Source organism: Cebus imitator, unplaced genomic scaffold, assembly GCF_001604975.1.
Source record: "Cebus imitator isolate Cc_AM_T3 unplaced genomic scaffold, Cebus_imitator-1.0 Scaffold50, whole genome shotgun sequence".
NCBI classification, from domain to species: Eukaryota; Metazoa; Chordata; class Mammalia; order Primates; family Cebidae; genus Cebus; species Cebus imitator.
The window spans coordinates 4,215,650-4,236,239 of NW_016107365.1; the positions used below are offsets into that span (position 1 = coordinate 4,215,650).

At 40.7% G+C, this 20,590-nt stretch overlaps 1 long non-coding RNA gene across 1 annotated transcript; it reads right to left on the reverse strand.

The window, feature by feature from the left end:
* Positions 1–9,618: 9,618 nt before the first annotated feature.
* Positions 9,619–20,370, reverse strand: LOC119471099. The gene is made up of 3 exons (XR_005200097.1): positions 20,291–20,370; positions 16,485–16,489; positions 9,619–9,630 (listed from the first exon to the last, which is right to left on the reverse strand). It is a non-coding gene; the product is annotated as an uncharacterized LOC119471099 (long non-coding RNA).
* Positions 20,371–20,590: the final 220 nt, after the last annotated feature.

Below are 20,590 nucleotides of genomic sequence, written 5' to 3' on the forward strand. Positions count from 1 at the left end.
CAGTCATATTATGCATCTCAGGTTGCTCTTGGGGGTCTCACCCTCTACCCAAAGTGGCTTATCCTTATCCAAGTTTTCCTTCCAAATAAGTATATTAGTCCCTATACGACAAACTATGGCAAATAAAATGTCCTCAATTTTCTGACATTTATAATAACCCTCTGAAGTAGATATTATTATTTCCATTTTATAGATAGAGAACCTGAGGCGCAGTAAGTCTAAGTCACTTGTCCACATTTTTACACTTAAGTCAGAAAGCCCAAATTGGAACTGAGACCTGTCTGACTTTAAAGCCCATGTTTTTTGTTAGACACAATAATCTTGAGATTGTCCCAGGAAAGTGTAGGTAAAGGTTTAATCTCAAAGGAAAGAAAATAAGAAAGGGCCGCTTTCTTTCATGTTAAAAAGGAATTGCCAAGCAGAGAATTATGCTTCAGAAAGACACTTCCCTTGGCATATCCTAGTGAGAATAAGGCCTAAAACACCAAAATTGTATTTTGAAATGGTCCAGTGAAGATGTGTCTTTAACTTTCAGGTCTGACAGAGGAAGATATCTGAATATATTTAATCCAAGTAGCAGAAGAATACTTAGGCTTAATATTCTCCATTTCCCAAACTCCATGCTTTAGAAAATTCCTACAGAGACTGACCCCAGAGAAAACGAGAGAATATCACTCAAACAATCCAGTTGCTGGCTATAAAGTTGATAATGGATGACTGAACCTTACTTGTGAAATGAACCAGCTCTGTGAACCTAATAGTCTGTGAGAATTTACCTGATCCAGCTGACATTTATGATACACCTTGCATGGCAGTGTAAAGTCCAGAAGTAAGGCCTGTACAAACAGAATGAGCCACTCCATTTGACTTCTGAGTCCTTTAACAAATATTGCAGAGGGAAACCCTGAAAGGGTGTCCCTCATCATCACCCAACGTGTTTCACAAGAAAACATCAACACATCAACATCATCATCATCATCACCATCATCCCTTCTTACTGTGAGCCAGGCACTGTGCTAGGCACTGTAAATACGAGGGGAAGGAAAAGCAGAGTCGTTGCCCTCTCAGAAATCCCAGTCTACTGAGGAGAGATTTCAGTTTTAAATATCACAGGTACAAGTGCATAATTCACTAACAAATTCCAAAAATGTTACTTTCATTAGCTTGTTTGAGTCCCACAACCCTAAAAAGTAGGCAGTATTGTTCTCATCTCATGGAAGAATAAATTGGGATTCAGATAAGTTAAGTAACCAACCTAAGGTTACTAAGACTGGGATTTGACCTAGGTCTAAGTTCAAAGACTTACCCCTCTGCATTTTTACGCTATTGAAAATTAGGACCTAAAAGGAGCATTTGACATTGAATTCTATAACGTGTTAAAGCATGTTACTGTGTTGACAGTGCAAGACAGGAGGAATGATTATCTGTTGAGCCCATAGAATCTTCTTGGGACCCCCTTCAATTTCTACTGCCCCATTCCACCAAGTTATCAAGATGAACAATTCCTTGGAGATTTTCTTATCCTGAACTCTCCTTGAAAGTGACATGCTTTTAGAAACTACTTCTAGGCCAGGCATGGTGGCCCACGCCTGTAATCCCAGCACTTTGGGAGGCCGAGGCAGGTGGATCACCTGAGGTCGGGAGTTCGAGACCAACCTGACTAACATGGAGAAACTCTGTCTCTACTAAAAATATAAAAATTAGCCGGGCATGGTAGTACATACCTGAATCCCAGCTACTTGAAAGGCTGAGGCAGGAGAATCGCTTGAACCCAGGAGGCAGAGGTTGTGGTGAACCAAGATGGCGCATTGCACTCCAGCGTGGGCAACAAGACCAAAACTCCATCTCAAAAAAAAAGGAAAAAAAAAGAAAATACAGGAAACTACTTTTGGTTATTCCCTTGTATCAACCAGAAAATGAACAAAAATCCTTAACATGAACGGCCCCTCATGACTCTCATTTAGTTGCCTTGGGGAAGCCTTCCCCACCTACCACAGGTATTTGCTCCTTTGAGGTCTCATCGTTATTAAAACTCTTACCACCTCATGGAGTATTTGTGCCTCACCAGATAAATGCTGAGTTTCTTCAGGTAACAACTGTGTTATATCCATCTTGACAGTTCTAGCACCTAAGAACAGGCACTTGGGAAGCACCTGATCAATGTTCAGTGGATGAATGCATGAGTGACTGAATGAATGACTGAATACCGTGTGACCCAGGACTCTAGGATTTCAGACAGGCACAATTTCAAATCTTCCAGTAAGCCATTTCATTCATGCAGATTAATAACTAGAAATCACAGAATATCAGCTCTGGAAGGACCCTGAAATAACCACCTTCAACACTTTTATTTCTGAAATGAGGAACTCGAGTTTGAAAAGACTTGTCCGAGGTGGCTTCTGTGTTCCTCTCCACTTACCCCTCAACCACTCTTGGGCACAGATGCTTCATTCTTCTAACTCTGAGCTCAAATGTAATTTCCAAGGCTTTTTAAAATTAAAATTAATGACCAATCTGCAAAGAAGCCTGTTAGTGTCACCATTACCCAGGGACCTTGAGAGACACTCTGGCGGTAGAGAGAGGCAGAGACAATGAGGTCATCATGGTGTCTGTAGTTATCAATAGGGATCTTAGTTCTTTCCCTCCATGAAGACTCTGCAGTGAATGGGGAATTTTAAAAGCCTGTGGTTTGCAATAAGATCCAGCACTGCGGCTTCAGTCAGGCCTATTGTTCATTGCTCCTCACTGCAAGTACAAAGTGGGACTCAAATAAATGTGGGTTGATGTTGAATAAATACACATATGCTATCAGCAACATACAATTAGCCCAGTCATAGATAATGCAACTCATACCCAGCCATGTGCTATAGCCAAGAGCTTGGCAAAGTCTCATCCCTGAAAGTTATTAAGGTGTCGACTTCTTTACAAAGAGGCTTTATCTAAAAAGAATTCTGTAAAACATATGATTCACCTGCTTTCCAGAGAGGAAGGAGCCAGACATCACATCAGTGGTCCTGCCTAGGTTTTTTGGTTATTGTTTTTCCTTTTTGAAAGCAAGGGTTTGAGGTTTGAGAGCAGAATTTTTTCTTTTCTTTTTTTTCTTTTTCGTTTTTTTTTTTTTGAGACAGGGTCTCATTCTGTCACTCAGACTGGAATGGAGTGGTGCAATCATTCAAATCATTCAATCACTGCTCACTGTAATCTCAAACTCTTTGCCTCAAGTGATCCTCCCAATTCAGCCTCCTACATAGCTGGGATTACAGTTGCATGTCACCACGCCAGGCCATTTTTTAAAATTTTTTATTTTTCACATTGACGAGGTTGGCTATGGTGCCCAGACTGGTCTCAAACTCATGGCCTCAAGCAATGCTCTCACCTCAGCCTCCTGAATTGCTGGGATTACAGGTATGAGCCCCTGTGCCTGGTCTTTTTTCATTTTTGTATCTCCAGTGCCTCGAACATAGTAGGAGCTCAATACATGTTTTATAAAATTATAAGTCAACAAATAAAAGAATGAGTGTTTGCCTACTGTAGTCATTAAGATTAGGTTTAGAGGTACCTCACTGAAAACTAAAATGAGAGTTCAAACAAGATACAGGTTTCTCTCTTCTATACAAAAGAGAGCTAAGAAATTGAAACTGATACAGTGTTTCTGCAGTCACTAGGAATCTAGGCTTATATTATCTTTGCACTGCCTCCTTATTTACTCAAGTTTGTCTCCAGGTCAAGGAGGCTGGCTGAGCAGCAGTCATTAAATCTAGGATGAGGGCAGAAAGAAGAAAAAGAAAAATGCACCCCACCCAGTCAAGTGAATCTCTTTTCTTTTTTTAACTTAAGAATGTTTAAATCTCTTATTGTTGTTTTTATTATGGTAAAATATATTCATAATACGTTTTGATTTGAACTATTTTTAGATTTACAGTTCAGTGGCACTAAGCATATCTTCATTGCTGTGTAACCATCATCATCATCATCATCCATCTCTAGAACATATTTTATCATACCAAAATGACACTCTGTACCCATTCAATGTTAACTCCCTATTCCCCTCTGTATTAGTCTGTTCTCATGCTGCTAATAAAGACACATCCAAGACTGGGTAATTTATAAATGAAAGAAGTGTAATGGACTCACAGTTGCACATTGCTGGGGAGGCCTCACAATCACGGCAGAAGGTGAAGGAAGAGCAAAGGCACATCTTACAAGGTGGCAGACAGGAAATTTGTGTAGGGGAACTCCCCTTTCTAAAACCATCAAATCTCATGAGACTTACTCACTATCACAAGAACAGCACAGGAAAGACCCACCCCCAGGATTCAATTACCTCCCACCAAGTCCCTCCCATGACATGTAAGAATTATGTGAGCTACAATTCAAGATGAGATTTGGGTGGGGACACAGCCAAACATATCACCCTCTCCCCACAGCCCCTGGCAACCATCATTCTACCTTCTGTCTCTGTAAACTTGACCACTCTCGGTACCTCAGAAGTGGCATGATATAATATCTGTCCTTTTGTGACTAGCATATTTTACTTTGGTGTAAGGACCTCAAGGTTCATCCATGTTGCCTCATGTGTAAGAATTTTCTTCCTTTTTAGAACTGAACAATATTGCCTATAAATACCACATTTTGTTTATCCATTCAACTGTCATGGATTTGGGTTGTTTCCACCTTTTGTCTATCATGAATAATGCTGCTATTGACATTGGTACTGATTTCTTTTAAAGAGCTTAATAGAAAGAGTCCTGTCATCTGCTTTTTTTTTTTTTTTTTTTGGCTACCCCTAACTACAGGAGAGTTTAGGGTAAGCAATCTTTTACCTGAACACACTTGCTATCCCAAATAATATAATACACAAATAAAAAAGAGAGAGAGAGTACATTCAGTAGGCAACCAGCAGACCATGCCACTCTGCTAAATAGTATGAGTCTCATCAAAATATCTATTGCTTCCTAAGAAATTCCCAGTGTGCTCCCATGCCTGAACTTTCCTCCAAGACAACTTGTGGGCAAAAGGACTGTATCTCCAGAAAGCCCTTTCCCTTAAAAGACTGGCATGTTCATGCCTGAATAAATAATTCTGCTGTATGTTTTAGGAGCATTTTCACATATCTGTTCTCTCATCTGAAGACCTACACTGGCAATGCCCTGTTTAACATCCCCTCTTGGAAATCCACTGGCATTTTTACTCAACACATCAGAAAGGGTAATTTTCCTCCTCGTGCTCCTCACCTCCCAACCAGCTCTTTTCTCTGACTTCCTTATTTCAAGTCAAGTAGGTTTTCTTTCTATAACCGTAAAGGGTCTTTAATATATGATAGTATATGTTGTAGAGCTCCAAAAGAGAGATTTAGACTAGAACACTTTCAAATGTATTTGTCCAAGGAATCCTTTTTCCCATTTTTGAATCAACTCTTGGGACAGGTGTGCTAAGCAACATATTATGAGGAAACAGCCCACAAGCCTGGAAAGGCAAAATCATCGTCAAGTTCTTCTCATCTTTAGTGATTTCTAAGTCACCTCAGTTCCGCCACCACAAAGTCTCTCTTGCCTCTTCATTCCCTTCCATGTCGACAGCCACCATTCCGTCTTTCTTGGTATGACTTCTGCCCCTGAGATAGAGTGCTTGCTTCAACTATCCATTCCACAAGCCATACACGAGCGACTGTGTTGGGCATGAGGGCTGCAGTGATGAACAGAGCAGTGGTCCCTGTCCTTGTGCTCCACACCGACTGCAGTCCAATGGGCATGGAGAGAAAGACATAGAGTCACCCCACGGTAAGTGTAAAATGACAAGTGTGATCACTGCTGCAGAGGAGACGAGCATGGTGCTATGTGGCTCTCTGGGACAGTCCCTCGGGAGTGATGTTTGAGCTGAGAACTGAGGGATGCCTAGAAACTAATCAAGCAGATGGGAGGGAAGAGTTCACCAGGCAGAGGGGAACCTCCTCCAAAGCAGAGTTGTGGCGGAGACAGCCTGGTAAGGAAGGCTGAAAGATGGCCAGAAGCTGCAGGACACAGAAGAAGACTCAGGTGGAGATAAGAGAAAGGGGGTGAAAGAGTGAGAGGGGTCTTGAAAGCCTTGGTAAGAATTTTAATCTTTAGCTTCTATGCCAGGGAATGATTTCCATTTCCATTTTGAAAAGGTGGCTTTGTCCACTATATGGAGGACATGGAACTGTAGACAGACAAGGACAGATGCACAGAGACCACATGTAGGTCATTGCAAGCCTCCAGGTCAGTGGAGGTCGCTGACGACAGTGGCTTGGGCCAGAGAGGGTGATGGCTATGGAGAAACATGGACATATCCTAGTGGCATCTAAGAGATAAAACCAACAGGACATTGGATCAGATTGGATTTAGTTATCTGTGGACAGATTTCATTGTCACTAAGATATTTTAAATTCCTAGAGACAAAAATCTGTATCTTGCTTCTTTCTGGTTTCTCATACTGAATTGCAAACTTCATATTTAGTAGGAGAAGCCTACTGAGTGTGTTGAAGTGATTTACATTGAATATTCATACAGAGAGCAAAGGAAATCTAGCCCAACTAGGTAAATTTTGGTTTAAAAAAGAGAAGAGGCACATCCCACCCTGCAAGACAGTCCCTGAGGAGGGCCAGCTGAGATGGGTACCACCGAGGAGCATGTCTGGGCCTACCATAGGGACACAAAATGTGATGTCACCTCCCGCTGCTCTACCTGATGGCACAGACATGGAACCACTCTGTGTCAGGAATGTGATAATGATCATGGTCCTAATGCATTAGGGAGACAGATGAAGCCCTGCTGAAGCACACAGCTGCAACTATAGGAGACTCGAAGGCCTTTCTTCAAATTAACATTTTGCAACAAAGAGCAACTGCGGGTCATGTCCATTCCTGTGGCAATTATTGCTCTTAGATGTTGGTTGTGCCTAAAAATTGGAAAAAATAAATAAACGAACCCACAAACAGTAGTCTAAACAGCCTTTGAGTTAATTGCTGTAGTTCAGCACTCAGTGTGGACACTGAATAATGGTCAGCATAATCCACCTCTCTTGTGAAGACTGGAAGCAAAGAAACATTTTCTCCCAGCCACAAACAGTTGATCTGTCATCTGTGTGAGCGATGCTGAAGAAAGTTCTATGCTCGGGGTTCAATCCTTGCCATTTTCTTCTGTGCTGAAGTGATTCCATGCCAGAAACAAAGGCCTCCTTGTCCTCACTTGTCTCCTTTTTTTCTCTAAGAAACATTAGTGTTCTCCCCAAATCTTGGTCACTGACCCCATACCATCATTACAGCCCAATCTGAAAATTGTCTAGACTTTAATGGCTTGCACCCAAGTGACACACTTAGAAATAGAAAAAGATTGTCTTTGAAACACCACAATGCTGTCAAAGGCTGTGTTGCTTCATAAGTGATTAGACAGTCCAGGGACAGGGATGGTGTGGGGGAATTGTGAAATCGTACCCGGTCATGGCATAAGGGGAGGAAAAGGCAGTGCCTGAGGGGAATTGCTGCTGCTAAGTCAGGACATTTTTCTTTTCCTTTGCTCTGCATTTTCATTAGTTGCTGTCTGGATCTGAAAAGGTCATAGGCCTAATTATACCTATGGACACTACATAATAGCAGCATTGACATGGTTCCCAATGACCCATCAGGGAGCCCCTCCTCACCAGCCTGGAAGTTCCCAAACCAATTAAGTCAAAAAATCCATGAAATGTGGATGATATTAAGAAACTATTGTTGGAATTTTTTAGGCGTGATAATGATATTGTGGGCATGTTGAAAAAGAAAAAGAAAGAGTCATAGTTCTTGGAGAGACACACTAAAGTATCTACAGATTAAATAATATGATGTCTGGGTGTGCATCGAGATAATCCTGTTAGGGGTGGGGAGAGGGGTTGAGAGTAAAGGAAGCTCTGTCTGCTCATGTGAATCACTGCTGACACTGGAGTATGGGGAGATGGAGTCAGTATACTATGCTCTACTTGTGTATGTGTTTGAATTAAAAGGTTTTAAGATATCCTAGGCATTTTCTTCTTTTTTTTCAGAGACCCCTAAGAAAGCCAGGCTTTGACACCCAGAAATCCCCTTTCTTGAGGCCAGGAAATCAATATAAATGTGTTGGTGTTACTCCATGATCTTTGTGTTTCTCAGCCGTTAAATGTTGAACTCTTTGCCCTCAAAGGAGGGAGGGGAAGCTAGAAATGAGGTGGAGACCTTCTCACTCCATAAAAATATGAGTCACATTAACATTTTTTTCCTCACTTCTAATCGTACGTGCCCCATGGCCTGCCAGATGTCAGCCAACTGATTCGTTTCAGGGGAATTTCTGAAATTCTACTACTGTCCTCATCAGAAACAAGGGGCTGTGAGTAGTACACTCTAAACAGGAACAAAGCCGTTATCTGGTTTCAAATTCCATGTTCAAAATAGCTTCCCCTCAGAAGCTACATCCACAATCCCCCTAGAAAACGTCCCCTGTTTGGAGTTTAAGGATTTATTGGCCCAGAAATCCAGCTCTTGAAGTTCGTCTTAGATGGCTCACTTCTGAACCCACTTCGTCTCCTTTCTCAGCAAGAGACTGATCGGTCTTCTGGAATTTTCCTCCCACCCTTCTGGCTTCTCCTTCTCCTGCAGAGCAACGCAGGACAACTCCCTTCAGAGCTCCTGCTACCTCCGCTATTCCGACAGGACACACTGCCTCTGTCTGCTCATGCACGCTCTTCACCCAAATCAAGCAAGAGCAAAAAATTGGTGCATCCTGTGTAACCAAAGCTCTCCTATGTCCTGGAAGAAGGAAAGGAGGAGAGTGGGAGGGAGAAATATAGAAAGAGATGAAGGAGGTGAGAAGCGAAAGAACAGGAGGAGGGAAAGGAGGGAGGAAGAGGAGGAAGAGAAAAAGAAAGCAAAAATGATTTCGTAACAACCATCTTCCTTGTCTGCCAGACAGATTATTTTTTCCCAGAAAATATCTTCCTCAGATTGACCAATACAGAAACTTCAAGAGAGAAAGAACTAAGCCTGATTTTTAAGATTTTTTTCTTCTTTTTTCTTTTCATGTTCAGTCACCTTAGGTTCAGAGGCTATTTCTGTAAGCTGCATCAGCTGGACCTGGACCATATGGCAGAGGCAGCACCTATGCTTGATGATTCAATTGACCCAGTGGATGACTAGATCGTTTTAAAAGCCCTTTGTATCCTCACAGGTCATTTGTCTATATCAGATGCAAAAGGAAGCACTGCAGCCACCTCAAATCGCCCTGGAATTCTCTCCCAAATGGGCCAGACTCCATGTTTTCTCAAGGAAAATTGAACATTACCTGGTAAAGTTCTTCCTAAACTATGGGTCCAGATGTCTGCTTGACAAATGTCCCTTATGCTTGTTTCAATTTAAAGAGTGTGGTTAAAAGACCTTGGCATGATTTATTTTTAGTTGGGCGTATTGGTAGAGTAGAGGGAAGGGGGCAGAAATTATATGGCAATTTAAAATATAACGGATTTTGCTTGGCACTCCTTAGTGGGAATGTGAAATCAAATACAGTGGCAAAGTCATCTGTCAAGGGCAACTTGCTCTGATGTCCAAGAGAACCTCCTTAAAAACCTATAAGTCATTGAGGTAAGAAATAAATGGCATTTTCATTCCTTCCACTCCTCATGTCTTGGGGATATAAGATACAAGGAATGAGATCTTGACTTGTAAATCATGGTGATCGGCTGTTAAATCTATGACAAGGCACCTAGGTTAGCCTACGTGTTCAGCTTAGTTCATTTCTGGTTTTCTCTCTCCCCACTCTCTCTCACCTCCCAGACTTCTCAACCCCTACAGGCTTGTTATGCACCTTCATTTATCTTGGTAAGGAAGACATAATGGAAAATTTTTAAAGCTTGAAGGAATTGCAAAGAAATGGTCATCTGAAAGATTAAACATGGTCATGCCTTCTTTTTTGAAGTTATGATAAAACTCGTGACAAATGAGGGTGGGGTGGGAGGAAGAAATTGAATTAAACCAGCAAGTTTTTCTCATACTGAAAAAAAATATGGTTTTTGTTTTTCAATTTTTTTGACTTTTTACTTTTTGGGAGAATGTGGCTCGATATTGGCATCTGCTTAAAAGATCTTTAATAATCTGATGGTACAACTAAGAAGATAAATTCCAGGCTGTTTATGTTCCTTGCACCTAAATGAAGTCAGGTTGTATAGGTTTACCTAGAGTACAAAGGAAAATAAATTTGCTTTATTTTATACAGCATCAGCACATATGTGTCCTTGAGTAGTGTTAGAGTAGTGTTTGTATGTGTATGGGTGTATATATGTGAGCACAAAGGTGTGTGAGAGTGTGTATGTGGCAGGGCACATGTGTGTATTTATATATATGTTTGTACTGTGAATGTGTATGCATATAAGTGTGTGCACATGTGAGGGTGTATGCATGTGTACATATGTGCGTATGTGTGTTAGGGGTGTCATGGGAAGGTAAGGAGAGGCGTAAGGAGTTGCGTCACTCTGACCAGAACCCTGGCCTTTTCCAATAATGTGCAGCTGGAGCCCTTCTGATCGGAGTTCAAAGCTCCCATGTAGGCCTGGACCGTGTGCCCCCAGGGACTGCCAGCGTGGGTCTCTGCTCCACTCAGTCAAGTGCAGAATCCAGAAGGGGCTATGGCTGGAAGAAGGAGTAATTATCTCTTCCTGCAGTGTCAAAGGGCATGCTGCTATTCCATCTCTCCAGGGGCATGAGAACGGTCTGGCTGACTCCATCTTTTTGCAGAAAACTTCTTTTTGCAGAAGGAAGAAAAAATGTTATTTTAGTCAAGAAACTGACACTTTGATTTGCATTGGTTCTGGCAGGAAACTGGCAGGAAAGTAAGTTTTTACAAATGAGCAGTGGATGCCGTGGCCCTTAAAACGGCCTACAGCTATCAGTCATTCACAGCCCCACATCTAAATGTGGCATCCCCAGGAGCAGAAATTTTATTTTTACATGTGATTACTCAGGTTCTCTGAGAATGGCAAGAGATTAAAGGGAGTCAAAACAGTGGGTGGAAAGAAATGGAAGTAAATTAAAATACACATGAAACCGAAGCACAAGCCGGTAAATGAATGCAGAGTCACTCTCCAAGTCCAGTCTATAGAATCAAAGTGGCCAACAGCTCCCAGGAAAACAGAGCAGCCCCCAGGCCCATCGACAGCAGATTCTTCTCTTCAAGACCAGGAAGACGCTGGCTACCAGTCGTCCTATATCTCAGGTCAAGGAGAAAAGTGTGTTCCTCTACACCCCTTTCCTCCTCTCCTTGCTCTGAATGCTGTCTATGTCATATTCACCAAGATCATAAGAGATTGACCAGCAATCCAAAATTCTAGTTCATTACTTTAGAAACGTAATGGCCAAAATGACCAGACTTCTCATGTTAACCTCATAGAGCCTTCTGTTCCCAGCAGGAAAATCAAAATAATAGCAGAAGGCCAGGCATGGGGTTCACACCTGTAATCCCAGCACTTTGGGAGATCGAGGCAGGTGGATCACGTGAGACCAGAAGTTCGAGATCTGCCTGGCCAACATGGCAAAACCCCACTCTACAAAAATTCAAAAATTAGCCAGGTTTGGTTGCATGCACCTGTAAACCCAGCTACTTGGGAGACTGAGGCATGAGAATCCTTGAACCCAGGAGGTGGAGGTTGCAGTGAGCTGAGATCATTGAGATCGTGCCACTGCACTCCAGCCTGGACAACAGAGCAAGACTCTGTCTCAAAAACAGCAACAACAACAACAGATAGCAGAAGCTTGCTTGGAGAATAAAATTGTTGCCAAGAGGGTTGTACTTGAGGAATATTTTTATCAAGATATTACAGATTGGGGAATCATCTTTCTTCTCCAAAGGAATTCATCTGCTACTTGGACCAGAATTGCTTTGTTCTTCCCTTGAGTTTACAGCCTGGAGAACTTTAGGTACACCCTAAATCATCCTGCTGAGAAAGAAGTCAGGAATTTGAGGCACACAAACAATCTTTGTAGAAAAACTTTCTCTCTCAGCACACCAAATGAGAATAGACAATTCTCAAAAGAAGATATACAAATGGCCAAAAGCCATATGAAAAGAGGCTCAACACTAATGATCAGGGAAATGCAAATGAAAGCCACAATGCGATATCACCTTACTCCTGCAAGAATGGCCATAATAAAAAAAATAAGAGATGTTTAGGGGGGATGTGGTGAAAAGAGAACACTTTTACACTGCTGGTGGGAATGTCAACTAGTACAACCACTAGGGAAAACAGTGTGGAGATTCCTTAAAGAACTAAAAGTAGAACTACCATTTGATCCAGTAATACCACGCCTGGGTATCTACCCAGAGGAAAAGAAATCATTATACGAAAAAGATACTTGCACACACATATTTATAGCAGCACAATTTGCAATTGTGAAAATTTGGAACCAGCCCAAATGCCCATCAATCAAGTGGATAGAAACATTGTGGTATATATAAACCACAGAATGCTACTCAGCCATAAAAATGAATGAAATAAGGATATTCCCAGCAACCTGGATGGCACTGGAGAACATTATTCTAAGTGAAGTAACTCAGGAATGGAAAACCAAACATCGTATGTTCTCACTCATAAGTGGGAGCTAAGCTATGATGATGCAAAGGCATAAGAATGACAAAATAGACTTTGGGGACTCAGGGGAAAGAGTGGGAGACGAGTGAGGGATAAAAGACTACAAATTGGGTACAGTACATTCTGCTCGGGTGATGATGGGTGCACCAAAATCTCAAAAATCACTTGTTCTATAACCATATACTACCTCTTCCCCCAAAACCTATGGAAATAAAAAATTTAAATTTAAAAATACACTGTGAGGCAAGAGTGTAGAGAATTATAATCATAGTCATGATTAAGAGCTTATGCTCTGGATACAAAGCCTGACTCCACCACTCACCAGCCATGTGACCTTAATCTGGTTCTGCATCCTCTCTGAGCATAAGTTTCTTTGCCTATAAAATAAAATAATAAGTTTGCTTGGAGAATGAAATGAGCTATGAAGCAATAATGCCCAGTGCCTAGTTCATAGTACATGTTCAATGCATGTGGCTATTATTATTATTATTATTATTATTTTGAGATGGAGTTACACTCTTGTTGTCCAGGCTAGAGTGCAATGGCATGATCTTGGCTCACTGCAACCTCTGCCTCCCGAGTTCAAGTGATTCTCTGCCTCAGCCTCCCAATTAGCTAGGATTACAGGCATGTGCCACCACCCCTGTCTAATTTTGTATTTTTAGTAGAGGCAGTGTTTCACCATGTTGGTCAAGCTGATCTTGAACTCCTGACCTCAGGTGATATGCCTGCCTCAGCCTCCCAAAGTGCTGGGATTACAGGTGTGAGCCACCACGCCCTACCATAATTATTATATTTATCATCAGCTGTCTTGATTTTGCCATTTTCACCTTATACATTCTCAAGCTTGTTTTGGATTTATCTATTATGCAAATAGGTAATTGTATAATTATAATTCCAAATAGATAATTGCATATTATCTTGCTTTGGATTTATCTATTATGCTTTCTACCTAGAAATATGGGTTCCACTGACCCACTATATTTTCAGAAATGTTCTTATCAAAGGTGAACAGAACTTAAATATTCCATTGGAAAGGAGAAAAAGGACTCACCTTAGGATTGCATTCCTCTTTTCTCAAAGAGGAAGCCTGTGACCACAGTGCCCACTTGGCTGGCACCAGGAGACTTGGGTGCCTCACTCTGGGGCTCAGAGACTAAAAAACCGCACCTGCGGCATGGAGACCACAAACACTGTCCTCTGAGTAGGGCCTTCATCCCACCCAGGAGCCGAGCCTTTCATCACCCAGGACCCATTAGCTCCTGAGAAGATTATATACATGACCTGTCTCCCCGATTGCCTCATCCTTAGCCACCTCTGCCAACTTATAACGGGGAAAACAAAACATTTTCTGGCTTTCTCCAAGTCCGGGGTAATTTTATGCAAAGCAGCTTTCTTTCCAAAGGACTATTCATTTGGATGTCTCTGTGCATTGTTTGGTGTCTAAGGCCCTGTAACCCATGTGCTCCTGGGATACAATTATTTTGAGTAATGGCATATTCTTCAACTACTGATGAGGACAGGCGTAGCCTCCAAAGGGGACTCAGGAGGAATGATTATGAAAATAGAAACAGAAACCAAAATATCTTTTATCACAAACAAAATAGATACACCATAACCAACAGGTAACTTACTACCACCTTTCCCTTGGTCCTAGAAAATAAAAATCTTCATACCCTTCTACCCAAAAATTCCACTTATAAATTTGACCTGTGTAAGGATATTCAGTGTAGTATTGTTTCTAATGATCAAAAAAAATCGGAATAAGTCTTTGAAACCATAATAATTACACTCCTATATTTTAGAATACCAGCTAGTGGTTTTAAAAAATGATATAGATCCTCAGGTAGAAACTTGGAAAGATCTCTAAGACATATCCAGGGAATAAAGAGCAAGTTGAAAAGCAAATATAACCCCATTATGCTAAAGTATATACACACATGCACAAAACAAAAATAAAATATACTTTTATATGCACATATGCATATATAAATGTAAATACATAGAGAAAAGAGGGGAGGCTGGGTGCAGTGGCTCATCCCTGTAATCCCAGCACTTTGGGAGGCTGAAGCAGGCAGATCACCGGAGGTCAAGAGTTTGAGACCAGCCTGGTCAACATGGTGAAACCCCATCTCTACTAAAAATACAAAAATTAGCTGGGCATGGTGGCAGGCACCTGTAATACCAGCTACTCTGGAGGCTGAGGCAGGAGAACTGTTTGAACCTGGGAGGTAGAATTGGCAGTGGGCCAAGATTGAACCATTGCACTCCAGCCTGGGCAAGCGAGCAAGACTCCATCCCAAAAAAAAAAAAAAAGAAAGGAAAGCGGGAAAGTGGGTCTGAGTCATTTGAGAGGGGAATGGGACAATGTGGCAGGAGGACTTTGAGTTTCAGTGTTATTTAAATATTTTACAACAAAAAAATTGTGGATTATTGACATATTTAAATATAATTTATTTGTAAAGAGTTACTAGGAGATTTAATGAAATAGTATAACCTAAATTAGATGAAGATAATATATCTAACTGCAGGTCATTTTACAGCAGGAGAATTCTTTTGGCATTTACCAGTCATTTCAACAACGGAAGCGACCATTTGGTTTGGCACAGAAGAAAAGCCTGAGGCAAAGACTGAAGGGAGTCAGAGGACTGTGTACTTTAACGAAATGACGTTTAACAGTCACCCCTCACTTGTTGAGAGCCACAAATCATTTACTAAATTTGAACCTACCTACCATGCAGGCAAAAATTAATTTGCCAAGCCCAGCAGTGATTCAACCAAAATCACTGCTCTCCTGCTAATAATACCTTCACTAAATAATTTTCTGGTTCTCTTAGGTTTATAAAGTGGAAGCAAAGCACTGAAGTCACACCTCACACAGCAGGGTAGCCAACATGCACTAGGGAAGACGAATGATTTACATAAGGTTTTCATAAACTCTCAACTCTTCCTTCAGTATCCTGTTGTGAAATAAAATAAAAGTATGATTGATGCTATAAACACGGAGATAACTGTTGAATTATAAAGTTTACACTGATCAGCTTATTTTTCAGCCATTCAGCTGCAAAATCCCATATTTTAAAAAATAACCCTTCTTGGTTAATAAAATGATAGAGAGATATTCTATATAAAGTTCACACTAAGGCCTGAAAAACACAAATTTAAGCTTTCCCATCGTCCCACCTTACGTTCTCCCTAAAACTGGAAGAGGGATGAAGAAGAGTCTCTTATATAGTGAGTAGCCTACTTTTGAAACTCATTTCCCCAGGGCATTGTCAAGAAAAGTTTGAATACACTCTAAGGACACAATGAGCATAATTGCTTTCATTATTGTCAAAGCATTTTCACATCTATTACGTGGTTGCTACAACAACCCTATGAAATAGGCATGCTGATAATAGTGTTCCCATTGCCCAGATGCAGAAAGTATGAGAAATGCATTTAAAAGTCCAAGATTGTGCAGCTTAAACACGACATAGTCAGGGCTAGAACCCAGGAATTGGTTGTCCCTCAATCAAAATCTCCAGAATTGTTTAAGTAAAATATCAGTTTCCTAACTGGAAAAAGGATACTTAATTCTCTAAAAATGATATGACTGGTGATTTAATCAAGTCTTACAGGAAAGACCTCCCGCCTAGGGTGGACCTTCAACGTTCCTCAGAGAAGAGCGGACCCATATTTCCCCAGCCTGAGTTCTGCTCTTGCTGGCCAGGCTTGTGCTGTAACTTCAAGTTGTATTCAAATATTTCCAGCAAGCCATTGATTGTCATTGCCTGTAATGTTTCTATCCAAATCACGCCAAGTCAAAACTTGGGCACCAGAAGCACACTGGAGAACACATGCTACCTGCTTTCTTATTTTAAGACCCATGTGCTGCCTACAGGATCTCTGGATAAAAATTTCAATACGTCTCAGAATAAGCAGCAACTTGTCTTGTTGATTGTCTTTCAAACGTTTCTACCAAGATGACAATCCGCATCCTATTAGTAATGCTTCTCCAAGTCTCCCAGCCCCTTGAAACGAGAGCTTCGTGACTCTGGAGTGGGCTATAGCTATCTAGTGACATCACCCTTGATGCTATTCAGCAGCAGCTTTTCCTTCCCTGGAGAAGTGACTGGCACAAATGACTTGGGGCTGTTATTGCAGGATCAATGACCTGAATATATGGGAGTAAAACTCCCCTCGAGAATTGGATTCAAGAGACTCGAAGCTTCCCAGGAATCTAAAAGAAATGGAATTTAGGTTTTCATGGCCCACTAGAGCCGGTTAAAAGGTCAGAAATAAAAGGTTATTGACCTGAGAGATTTTCTTGAGAGGAGGAGGGCACCAGGACTGCGGCCCCTGGGTCCCTCCAACTCAAGGATCATAAAGGAGCCCGTAGGTCACTGACTCCAGAGAAAATGAAGGCGGAGAAACAAATGGAAGAAATCTACCCACATTTTTCTTGCTTTTTACTTAAGTTGCTAGATGAAGCTCTGCTTTCAGAAAGGATAGACTAGCCCTGCAATAAGTTGTATTGGTTTGTCTTGGGTTTTATCACCTAAATTCATATTCTTTTAATAATTCCTGCATTGGGACTTCCTGGGGTCCACACAGCTGGATTCCTGGTCTCCAATTAACTGAAGAACTGTGTTATCTGGCTGGTTCTCAATTATCTCCTAAAAATTACTCCACTGACTTGTAACTGGGAAACATGGCAAACATAAAATCCTTCTTAGCTTTGATCAAGACAAAATGCCAGTCATCTGAAACTGCATTTGACCGGGTGAATGTGAACTGGTAAACTGGGCCATAAAATTGGGGAAAAGGAAAAAAGAAAAAGTTCACTGATTAAAAAACCGTCAGAGCAACTAAGATAAAACATCTCCAGCCATGACACTAGACACCCTCTTGGAAAGATTAGCCTGTGGAAAGTGTAGTTGTATATTTCCTTAGCATGTCTCAAAACACTTCATTTCAGGATAATCAGGAGCCTATGAGAATGCCACTTTCCCTCGGAATCCACAACAACCTGGAAATGCCCTTTTCCTGGCAATTTTTTACACCTCGCCTGAGCCATTAACATGCAGCTTCATACACTTCTTGGGAGTTTGACACTGGTTGAGCTTGTTTTTCTGGTCCCCTGGAGCAAAAAACAAGGAATAGCCAATAGTAATTTTACATTTTAAAATGTCCTTTCCGCTCTTAAACTTCTCCCTACAACCACAGTGCAACACCTGAGCTCATATTTACAGGAGAAATACGAAAGCAGATTTGACACAGCTCAGCAGCCAGTGCTTCACAGTGAAACAATAAGGCCATTGGTCATGGACAGTTGACCACCAATGAGTGGACTGAGACCAGAGAACAACTTTGCACAGGCCTCAGAGCAGCCATTAAAAGGAAATGACTTGGAGCTGAGTGAGGCCCGAATCAAGTGACTTGTTAAGGCATTTTGGTCTGTCATCAGTCTCAAACGTTATAGTTCCCTGTGCCTTTTGATGCATTTTTTTTCAACTTTTATTTTCGATTCAGTGGGAACATGTGCAGGATTGTTATCTGGGTTTGTTGCGTGATGCTGAAGTTTAGAGTGCCAATGATCCCATCACCCAGGTACTAAGCATAGTACCCCATAGCTTTCTAATACTTCCTCTCATTCCCTCCCCGCTCTAGTGGTCTGCAGTGTCTACTGTTCTCATTTTTATGTCCAGGAGTACCCAGTGCTTAGCTCACGTTTATAAATGAGAACGTGCAGTATTTGGTTTTATGTTCCTGTGTTAATTCACTTATGATAATAGCCTCCAGCTTCATCCATGTTGCTGCAAAGGAGTGATTTTGTTCTTTTTCACATCTGCATGGTATTCCATGATACATATATATGCCACATTTTCTTTATCCAACCTGCCATTGAATGAGTACCTAGGTTGATTCAATGTCTTTGCTATTGTGACTAGTGCTGTGATGAATAAGCAAGTGGACATGTTTTTTTGGCAGGACAATTTTTCTTTTCAATATATACCCAGTAATGGGATTGTTTGGTCAAATAATAGTTGTTTTAAGTTCCTTGGGAAATCTCCAAATCACTTTCCATGGTGGATTAATTAATTTACATTCCTACAAATAGTGTGTATGCGAATAAGTGCTCCCTTTTCTCCCCAACCTCACCAACATCTGTTGTTTCTTGACATTTTAATAATAGCCATTCTGACTAGTGTAAGATGGTATCTTATTGTGGTTTTGATTTGCATTTCTCTGATGATTAGTGATGTTGAGCATTTTTTTATATATTTGTAAGCTGCTTGTATGTCTTCTTTTGAGAAGCCTCTGTTCATGTCTTTTGCCCATTTCTAATGGGGTCATTTATTTTTTGCTTGTTCAGTTGTTTAAGCTCCTTATAGGTTCTGGATATTAGGCCTTTGTTAGATGCATAGTTTGCAAATATTTCCTCCTATTCTGTAGGTTGTCTGTTTACCTTGTCGATAGTTTCTTTTGCTGTGCAGAAGTTCTATAATTAGGTCCCATTTGTCAATTTTTGGTTTGTTGCAATTGCAGTGCAGAAATTAATCATAAATTCTTTCCATGGCCAATGTCCAGAATGGTGCTTCTAGGTTTTCGTCTAGGATTCTTATAGTTTGAGGTCTTATATTTAAAACTTTTTTTTTAATTCTATTTTTCTTTTGTGTGGGTATGTAGTTATATTTAAATCTTTAATCCATCTTGAGTTAGTTTTTGTATATGGTGAAAGGCAGGAGTCTAGTTTCTTCCTTCTGCATACGGCTAGCCAGCTATCCCAGTACCATTTATTGAATAGGGAGTCCTTTCAATTTTTTTTGTCAGCTTATTGGTTATTGCTTATTTTTGCCAGCTTTGTGGACAATTAGGTAGCTAAAGGTTTGCAGCTTTATTTCTGGGTTCACTATTCTGTTCTGTTGGTCTATGTGTCTGTGTTTGTACCAGTATTATTCTGTTTGAGTTGCTGTAGCCTTCGTATAGTTTGAAGTCCAGTAAGTGATGCCTCTTTGTTCTTTTGCTTAAGATTGATTTTGCTATTTAGACTCTTCTTTGGTTCTGTATGAATTTTAGAATAGTTTTTTTCAATTCTCTGAAAAATGACATTGGTAGTTTGATAGGAATAGCATTAAGTCTGTAGATTGCTTTGGGCAGTATGGCCATTTTAATGATACTGATTCTTCCAATCCATGAGCATAGAATGCTTTTCCATTTGTTTGTGACCTCTATGATTTCTTTTAGGAGTGTATTGTGGTACTCCTTGTAGAGATTGACTGATAAGAATAACCTCCTTGGTTAGATGTATTCGTAGGTATTCTATTTTCTTGGGTGGCTATTGTAAATAGAATGGCATTCTTGATTTGGCTCTCAGCTTGAATGTTTTTGGTGTATAGAAATGCCACGGGTTTTTGTACATTGATTTTGTATCCTGACATTTTACTGAAGTCATTTATCAGTTCCAGGAGCATTTTGGTAGGTCTTTAGTCTTTAGGGTTTTCCAGGTATAGAATCATATCATCCACAAAGAGAGATAGTTTGACTTATTTTTTCTATTTATGTGCCTTTTATTTCTTTTCTCTTGCCTGATTGCTCTGGCTAGCACTTCCAGTACTCTGTTGAATAGGAGTGATGACAGTGGTCATCCTTGTCTTGTTCCAGTTCTCAAGAGGAATGTTTTCAGTTTTTGCCCCCTCATTACAATGTTGGCTGTGGTTTGTAGTAGATGGCTCTTATTATTTTGAGGTATGTTCCTTTGATGACTCATCTGTTGAGGGTTTTCATTATGAAGGGATGTTGGATTTTATTGAAATCTCTTTTGGCATCTATGGAGATGATCACATGGGTTTTGGTTTTTAATTTTGTTTATGTGGTGAATCAAATTTATTCATCTGTGTATGTTGAACCAATATTGCATCCTAGAAATGAAGTCTACTTGATCATGGTGAATTAACTCTTTTATCTGCTATTGAATTTGGTTTGCTAGTATTTTGAGGATTTT